The sequence below is a fragment of the Branchiostoma belcheri genome, unplaced genomic scaffold, assembly GCF_001625305.1.
Source record: "Branchiostoma belcheri isolate BF01 breed outbred unplaced genomic scaffold, Haploidv18h27 scaffold84, whole genome shotgun sequence".
Taxonomy (NCBI): Eukaryota; Metazoa; Chordata; class Leptocardii; order Amphioxiformes; family Branchiostomatidae; genus Branchiostoma; species Branchiostoma belcheri.
The window spans coordinates 536,449-546,457 of record NW_017804509.1 but is presented as its reverse complement, the minus strand read 5'-3'; positions in this window follow the sequence as shown (position 1 = coordinate 546,457).

The following is a 10,009-nucleotide window of genomic DNA, read 5'->3' as shown; positions in this document are numbered from 1 at the left end:
GGGACACCCGGGTTCGATTCCGGGTCGTACCCGAACAAGTCCGAACATGCGCCGCGACGTTGTGCCCTTGGGAAAGGTACTTTACACGACTTTCCTCACTTCACTCAGGTGAAAATGAGTACCTAGCTTCGGTTAGGGACGTCCCTCGGATAGGACGTTAAATGGAGGTCCCGTGTTTGGGAGAGCCACACCCTACGCACGTTAAAGAACCCACCGCACTTATCGAAAAGAGTAGGGGACCTTCCCGGTGTGAGTGGTTCAAACCTTACAGTCTGGTCTCGTGGTTGACATCTTTGAAAAGGTGATAGTCACCTGTTATGTCAATCCTTCCACAAATGTGGTAAATCTTCATAAATAATAGTTCACATTTGTTATCAATTGTGGTTCTCAATGAAAAATGTTGTATCTTCTTTGCGTCTCTTTATTTTCTCAATTTCGTATCTTAAGCTGGTTTCAGCTTTTTATTTGAAATATCAAAAAATAAAGGAGCTACTCACGCGTGTTTCAATGCCAGTGTCTCTAGTCACATGTATGTTACAATAGTTCACGTTTGTTATGAATTGTTAGCCTCTACCAGGCTTGAGGAGGCGGCTGGAAAGAGTAGAAATCGGCCAAAATAGAGAGATAAGCATACCAAGGGAGTTTGGCCGTTGAGAGAACAGTTCGCCACCCCACAATACCAGTGTCTCTAGTCACATGTATATTACATACAATAGTTCACAATTTGTTTTAACTTGTGGTTCATCAATGGAGGATGTTAATTATGTCTTGTTTACGTCTCTTTATTTTCTCACAATTTCGTATCTTACGCTGGTTTCAGCTTTTTATTTGAGATACCAAAAAATTAAGGGAGTCCTCGCGTGTGTTTCAATTGCCAGTGCCTCTAGTCACATGTATGTTACAATAGTTCACATTTGTTTTCACTTGTGGTTTATCAATGGAGGATGTTATGTCTTGTTTACATCTCTTCATTTTCTTACGAGTTCGTATCGTACGCTGGTATCTTACGCTGGTTTCAGTTATTTATTTGAAATATCAAAAAATAAAGGAGCTACTCACGCGTGTTTCAATGCCGGTGTCTCAAGTCACATGTATGTTACAATAGTTCACATTTGTTTTCACTTATGGTTTGTCAATGGAGGATGTTATGTCTTGTTTACGCCTCTTTATTTTCTCACAATTTCGTATCTTACGCTGGTTTTCAGCTATTTATTTGAGATACCAAAAATAAAGGAGCTACTCACGCGTGTTTCAATGCCAGTGTCTCTAGTCACATGTATGTTACAATAGTTCACATTTGTTATCAGTTGTGGTTTATCAATGGAGGATGTTATGTCTTGTTTACGTCTCTTTATTTTCTCACAATTTCGTATCTTACGCTGGTTTCAGCTTTTTATTTGAAATATCAAAAAATAAAGGAGCTACTCACGCGTGTTTCAATGCCAGTGTCCCTAGTCACATGTATGTTACAATAGTTCACGTTTGTTATCAATTGTGGTTCATCAATGGAGGATGTTAATTATGTCTTGTTTACGTCTCTTTATTTTCTCACAATTTCGTATCTTAAGCTGGTTTCAGCTTTTTATTTGAAATATCAAAAAATAAAGGAGCTACTCACGCGTGTTTCAATGCCAGTGCCTCTAGTCACATGTATGTTACAATAGTTCACGTTTGTTATCATTAGTGGTTTATCAATGGAGGATGTTGTGTCTTGTTTACCTCTCTTCATTTTCTCACAATTTCCTGTCAATTTCCTGCCCAAACGCCGTCCTTGATTGAATATACTTGACGTGTTTTTGAACTCAGAGTACTACTGAGTAGGCATCTTATTCCAATCTCTTTGTGGTTCACAAAACTGATTGGAAGCGACACCCGGTAATTCAGGAAATCTTCACGGCTGAGGGCCGCTCTTTTGTAGTGACAACAACTTGAACACTACTTCATCAGCGGTACCGGGGTACTGGAGAATACATCTGTAACAAACGCCTGACAACGCGTGTTGATTACAAGTGGATGATAACCATTCATACAATTAAGTCCGTATTATACCCGGCAGATGAACAATTATGCTCGGAGACGAGCTACTGCCGATGATACCTGGCAGAGTGGGCTTTCAGCGAGAATGCTCAGCTGTCACAAAACGTGACGATCATTGTACCCAGAACCTTGCCTATCTAGTTCTATGCCTGAATGGGTTTGGTGAAGGAGGAGCAGATTGGTGCAGGAGGTTCAATCTGATCAGGTAAGTGTTAGGATCATGCACGGTTCTGGATAGTCTCCGCGTATATCCAAGAACGTAGATGTAAATCTGTCCCAAAACCGTGTCTGAGCATAGGTACTAGTGGACTATCCAGAACTGCGGCTGCGCATGATTTTGGATAAAGCACAGTTCTCGATACACATGAACTATCCAGAACCATGTCTGAGCATGGTTCTAGATAAAGCACGGTTCTGGATACGAGTGGACTATCCAGAACCGTGTTTGAGCACGGTTCTAGATAAAGAACGGCCCTGGATACCAGTGCCGTGCCTGAGCATAGTTCAGCATAAAGCACGGTTCTGGAAACGACTGGCCTATCTCTAACCGTGCATCAGCATAGTTATGGATAATGCACGGTTCTGGATACACATGAACTATCCAGAACCGTGTCTGAGCATGGTTCTGGATAAAGCACGGTTCTCGATACACATGAACTATCCAGAACTGTGTCTGATCATGGTTCTGGATAAAGCACGGTTCTGGATACTAGTGGACTATCTAGAACCGTGTCTGAGCATGGTTCTGAATAAAGCATGGTTCTGGATACGAGTGGACTATCCAGAACCGTGTTTGAGCATGGTTCTGGATAAAGAACGGTCCTGGATACCAGTGCCGTGCCTGAGCATAGTTCAGCATAAAAATAAACTTCGAACATACAGATTATTAAAACACTCATATAACGAAGAAGATTATCTTAAGATCGCAAATGTACGTCACAGATCTGCCATTACTAAACTAAGAATCAGTTGTCACAATTTGCGAATTGTATCAGGAAGACATAACCGCACTCCTCTAGAGCAAAGAATTTGCCAATATTGTAGTTTAGGTAAAGTAGAAGACGAGGTACATTTTATTGTGGATTGTTCCATGTATGACAGCGAAAGAAACGTTCTTTTCGATTTTGTGTCAAGCAAATACTCCCAATTTAAGTATTTGAATAGTATAGAGAAATTTATATTCCTTGTAGTCTTTAACAAACCAGCTCTAACTACTCATACAGCCAACTACATTTATAAGATTACCAGAAAGCGAGAGGAAGTTGAACGTACTTGTGTACTATAGCCGTTTTATTATCAACATTGATGATGTACTTTGTCAATATGTGACCTGTCTTTAGCCCAGTGGGGCAAAATGTACAATAAAGGTCTTCATTCATTCATAAAGCACGTTTCAAGACACGACTGGACTATCTCTAACCGTACCTGAGCGCGGTTCTGTATACAACATCATCCACCCAACATCTGCAGGAGGCATCTGATGGAGACAGGCTCGACCGCCTTCTGTTTTTTAATGGCGGCTGCTAATGTTTCCTCGCGGAAATCGCATCTTCGATTTTAGTTTTATTTTCTGATATCATCCCCAGGCAGATGTTGCGGGTACTGGTTAGAAGATCATAACGTGTTTTTTTTTTAATTGCCGAGTTTCTTGGGTTTATATAACCGGAGTCGGGAGGCGATATTAATAGATCTGTAACAAACACCTGATTACGGCTCGACAAAAACACGCGTGGATAACAAGTGGATAATCATTCATACAATCAGCCCCGTATTATGTCTCACAGTTTGGGCAATCGGAGAAGGTTCAATGGATTGAAGCTCCGTCCGCGGCCAAGCGGCGGCTGCCAGGAAACGGGACCATCTTCCACTACCAATATCTGCTCCAGACATCTAGATCTGTTGAACATTTGTAAGTCCGACCGTCAAGCAAGTGTTGTGCAGATGTGAGGAAGATGTTGGGCAGATTTTGGGCAGATATTTTGGTCTGATGTTGGACAAATATTGGGAAGACGTTGGGCAGATTGTTTTGGTTTGATGCTGGTCTGATGTTGGGCAGATGTTGGGAAAATGTTGGGAAGATGTTGGGTAGATATTTTGGTCTGATGCTTGTCTGATGTTGGGCAGATGTCGGGAAAATGTTGGGCAGATGTTGTGCCGATGTTGGGAAAATGTTGGGCAGATGTTGTGTAGATGTTGGGAAGTTGTTGGATAAATGTTAGGTACCGGTTAGAAGATTACAGGTAAGGTAACGTTGTCCGATTATATTGCGGAGATTCTCCCTCATTTGGTTTCATCTAACCTGAGATGCTACATCAATAGACCTGTAACAAACACCTGAATATGCACTGATCACAAGTCGTGTGGATAACAAGTGGTTGTTATGATCCATACAATCAGGCACGTATCTGGCCTGACCGGTTTATTCTCATGGAAACCGCGTTCTCCATTTCATTTCTTTATTGATCAAACAAAACCAGCTCAATGTATATCTAGAATATACTATGTAGTATACTGTAAGGTCCTTAAATATAATTGTATTTACCGTTAGTCCACAGCAAGTAAATTCTATTGATGGCATCCTCCGCAGACTCCAAATATAATGCGATAGGGCGAAGAAAACAAGGGGAAAAAATAAGATTCCTACATTTACAAATCAGGCGAATATTAATGCGCGTGCTAATGTCATCCATAAAAATTACTTGCTTTGGCCTTAATATATATACATGTATATATATGATATCCTTGCCGCTTGAGCACTCATCTGGCCAGTTATTTTGCCTATTTTTCCCGAATTCTGCTCTACATAACCCCTTTGTCAGGTCTGGTGGATAATCTCCAAGCAGGTCCTATGGTGGCAAGACCATGAGCCGTATCCATTGGTCAGAACTATGTTCATTATAAACCACGCAGTAACCATGAGCTCTGATGGTTAATGTAATCTCCATGAAGATTCTGTTGGAAAGGGGGGGGGGTCTATATATATATATATATATATTTTAATTTGCAAAATCATGCCCGAAGGCTGATTGCTTTTACAGTCAAAGATTCTATTCGGTACAATACAATAATAGAAGACTGGGAAAAACGTATACGTCTTCTACTGCGCTTGCTATTATAAGGTTTGACTTCTTCTTTGAAGGCAGTGGATAATGAATAGTCCGACATTCTGCATAATTAGTGGGTTTTGTGATCTCAGGAGAAACGTAGTCTTTTGGTGATCTTCTAGATGATGAGAGGATGGAGAAATTGTGGTAACTGTCAGAAATATGGATGATCAACAACCACTTGTGGTAACTGTCTGAAATAATACTATAATATTATCAGCACAATTGTTACAGGCGGCCAATATAGACTCCCCTTGCCAGCGTAGAAACTGCTTGGGGAGGATGTGAGGATGGTGAAAACTTTCATCGCCCAACCCCTCCCCTATATATCTCATGATCGGTCCCCACATATGCCATACCTCCCTGGGATATCGCCTCCTCTCTTCCTCGGTGTTTGTTTTTCATAACCCTAATGGAGAAACACACAGCAACAGCAGCTCGTGTGTGCTCTGCTATCCACCAGGGACGTGCGGATCATTCAATTTAGCGCTGTTGACTGTAGCCTCCTGATGCTAAGGTCACAGTTCTCCAGCCTCTACCATGTCTACCAGGCACCGCGGATCGCTTGAAAAATAGTAGATATTGGCCAAAATAAAGGGACTAGTATATCAGAGAAGTTAACCGACCAGAGAGGGTACATTTTGCGCCCCAAGAATGCGGAAAATGTATTCTCTAGCGGACCAACTCCCTAGCATGTTTTCTGTCTGTTTGGCCAATATCTACTCTTTCCAGCCGCCTCCCGAAGCCTGGTAGAGGCTAGCATCTAGTCTTCGCCAGACTCCTTTGCAGGCGGAATAAATAGTAGAAATCGGCCTAACAGAATGTAGCTGATAGGGAAGATGGCCGGCCATAGAGGGTGCACTTTGTATGCACGCCACAAGTACCTGGCAACACTGTCTGTTGTTGTGTAGATAAAAGAAAAGACAGACCTGGCGAAGATGCCTGGTACACCGATCGGCGTACGTTCATATGAGCCAAGTAGAGTGTTTATACATCGTTTGGAAGATCGTAAATAAAAATGGAGAACACCATGGCAAGAGAGGTATTACAGACCTTCCTAGAGGCCTCAAGGGTCAAGACCATCTTTACAATTTTTATTTGGTTGACCAAAAAACATAGAAGAAACGAATAAATATCGTTTAGATGAGATGTAAAAAAATAACGTCGAAACTGCATCTCCTGCCAGGGAGCGTCGATTTTCTCCTACAAACGTCTAACCGGTTAAGTAAGTGGTTTTGAAATCATACAGCGCAGTGTTGTTTAATGGACGCGGTATGTGCTGACCTTTCAAAGCCTAACGGCAGAGGTATTATTTTGCGGCAACGTTAAAGCAGCAGGGTTTTACATCTGCTGCCATAATGGGGCAATTTTGAACCTTTCGTGCTCTCTGGCTCTTGGGGAGGGATTCTGGGCTGAGACAAAAACACGACTGGAGTACGTCTGTGCACTGTGGCAGCTACAGATCTGGTAGAAGTAACGTTATGTTTCTAATTAATATGAAAAATAGGTGGAGAGCGATCAGTAGGTACGCTTTCTATGTTTCTTCCCATGGCTCTGAGGGAGAGATTGTGGGGTGACAAAAACACTTGACTGGAGCAAATCAACGCACTGTGACATCTACAGAACCCCCCTCTCTTTTCAACCCGATATTTCAATTATACCGATATACACTGTATAGCACAATAAACGATAAACACAAGTGTATCAATTAACTGAAGAAGGAAGTACAATTTTACTACACATTGAGTGTAAACATATAGCACATCCTTTTTATTTTTTATGACAGAGAACATTCTAGACCGTTTTTATCACTCAATTGTCAGATCAAACATTTAAGTCCCTCGCCAGCGGTCGGCAGACAAAAAGGCTAGCAAAGGTCGGCAGATTTTGTTCTAAAGTCAGTTTTAGGTAACCGGAAACATAATGTTTTTCCTAGGCCCAATATAAATGTGTCACACTTGCGTGACACGGTCCTCAGTAATGTCAGCCCGGAATGAGGAAAGCACTCTCGGAGATCAAAACTCCGCCACTTCAGCGTACCACCATATAATGATGAATGCAAAGTAATACCTATTTCTGCAACATGTAACAAACAAGGTTTTTAATAAGAACTTTTAATAGCATGTTGTTGTACCCAAAAGATGCCTTTATGTTGATCACAGAGAAGTTCAGACAACCAGTAAGGTTGCCTGCGAGTCTATTATCTGGGAAAAGTGTACACTGTATCTATTCAGAATAAACCATTCACATAATCATACACAAAATCTACAGGCACCGCCGTTTGAGGCGACAGGAAGGATTTGATGATGATGATGATGACTGGTTTATTGATTAAAAACATTTTACAGCCCGGAGGCTGAATTGCATGTTTTCCATCTGGCCCTATCTGCAGCTGCGTCCGGGGCTGTGTCCAGAGTCAGTCCCTCTGTATCGTTCTCCTCCACGTCTCTTTTGGACGCCCTCTATTTCTCTTTCCTGTTGGTTGCCATGTTAGGGCAGTTCTGGTTATTGAGTCTGAGGGCATGCGGAAGACGTGACCACACCAGGCCCATCCGCGCGCTGCAATGGTTTTCTCCAGAGTGGTTTTCACCATTGCTGTTCTGTTAAGAAGGTCCTCGTTTGAGATGGTGTTTGGCCAGAATATCCTTAGTATTCGTCTTAGGCATTTGATCTGGAACACCTCTACCTTGTGTATACTCTAAAGTACTGATGCTGTTGGTTTTTTTTTTTTTAATCGAACTCCATTAGTTTGTACAGAGTATCTATACATACCAGTCTTCCTGGGGTCGTATTACACATACAAACACTAAACCCAACTACACATTTATCTATATACACCTACAGGCTAAACTTAACTACAAGTAAGACTACAACTTAGTGCAAGTTGTGCTGAGAGGTCAGAGGCCTTGACTCTAAGCTACGTTCCATGTTTTTAAAAATTCATACTTATACTTTGTCATTACCTCTACCACCAAGATTGCAAGGGTTGGGAAGTGTCCACCATAGTTTTTAACCATTCCCGGTCGGATTTTTTTCTTAAAAGATGTTGGTGAATGCTGTTGGTAAATGCCGGCCCTTTGATATACAAACGACATGTCGAGATTGTTTCTGAAAAGGTTGAGACGTGCGTCAGAGATGGGTTTAATTGCAGAAGAAGCGAGCCTTTGAGTTGGCGCTGTCCCTCGGGCGGTCCATGCGCGGCTCGGCAAGTCTTCTCATCTTAGAGGCCATGTTGACATGATTATATGGATGGCATCCGCGCGCACATGAATTTTCGTCCGTTTCGAAAAGAAAAGTTTTCGACCATACTGTAAACCGTACAAGGTAGCTACAAAATGAGCAAATATATGCCGTAAATTGAAAAATACTTATGACACAGAATACCAAAATCCATTCCAAAGGACAAGAAGAAAACGTGAAGGAATGAAAATGAAGAGTCTATTATTCACCATGCTAATAGAATATTACTCTGTGTGTTTGGTCATTTGTTTAACCACCTAGATTTCATAATGAAGGTAATATTTTTTTGCCAAACTTTTTTTTATTCGCACGCTCGCATCAGTGTTGGAGTTCCGAGAGGATGTCATCCATATAATCAAATCAACATGGCCCTAGAACACGCAAAACGCACAACAGCGTCGTTAATGGCCCGTATGACCCTTCTGTTTATGTAGATAAAATATCTGAAGATCACAGACAGGCATCCGTGTTTCTACACCCGGCAGATAAAAAGGCTTAATTGGTCGGACTGTCACGACGTCTTGTAAGAGATTTGATGGGTGAATATTAATTGCGCAAAGATCAAAGAAATGCCCCGAAACGGTCCCAGCCCCGAAATTACCATCAGATGGTCTTAGATGTACAGGGGACAGGGATCTCCATAACGCATGGAGCAATGGTGTACATTATTCCGGTTTTCACAAATATGTTTTTCTGTCTACATCTTTAGGGATCTCTCCAGATTCGTATGGGAGAGGTGCTCCCTATTCGGCTGAGGAAAAAAATCAGCAAATTTTCATTAAAATACTAAAAGAAACCCTAAAAGGTACCAAGATTTTGGATGAGAGAGGGAGCACCCTTGCTGCCCTGATGCTACTTACATCCCGTGGATGTACATAGTAATATTTTACTGTGCCCATTGTACATTTTCCTTAACCTTAGTCTTTCCCGGTGCAACGTGCATCATAAACGTGTTTTGGAGACAAAGTTATGCACACAATGTCAGCTGTGGTCATGGTTATACCTTTTGTGCGACATGATTCAAACTTAGGTGTTATTGTGCCCAATAAACTATGTTACATTTATAAACCAATAATCCCGTCTCATTCTTTTAATGATTTAATATTTATTGCATATTCCTGCCAAGGTGGTCTAAATGCACATGTGACCAACAGAGGTCTAGAGGATGTAAAACATGGAGTATTGAATACTGAACCGCTACATTCTAATGCTAAGTGCTGAAAGTCTATATATTACAACAATACAATATACTAATCATCTATTGTTAGTCGACGTTTCTTCTCTCTTTCTGAAACATCTGGCGACATAAGTACATAATTTGTCTACTATACATTCTAATTTGTCTACTATAAATTTAATTAAGACTTTCTTAAGGTCTTTCTTACGTTTACAAAACCCAGATACCGCCTTGTGGATATAAGCTGATTAGTGAAGCGACATCTATCTCCCGCTGTTTGATCAGGCCGCAGCAAGTAAATTTTATGGATGACATCATCCACAGACTCCCAATCTAATGCGATAGGGCAAAAAAACAAGGCGGGCCAAAAAAAACAACAAGATTGAACATTTTCAACTTTTGACATCGTAAACATTGTGAAACAAGAAATCATACCAGTCCTATATTGCGC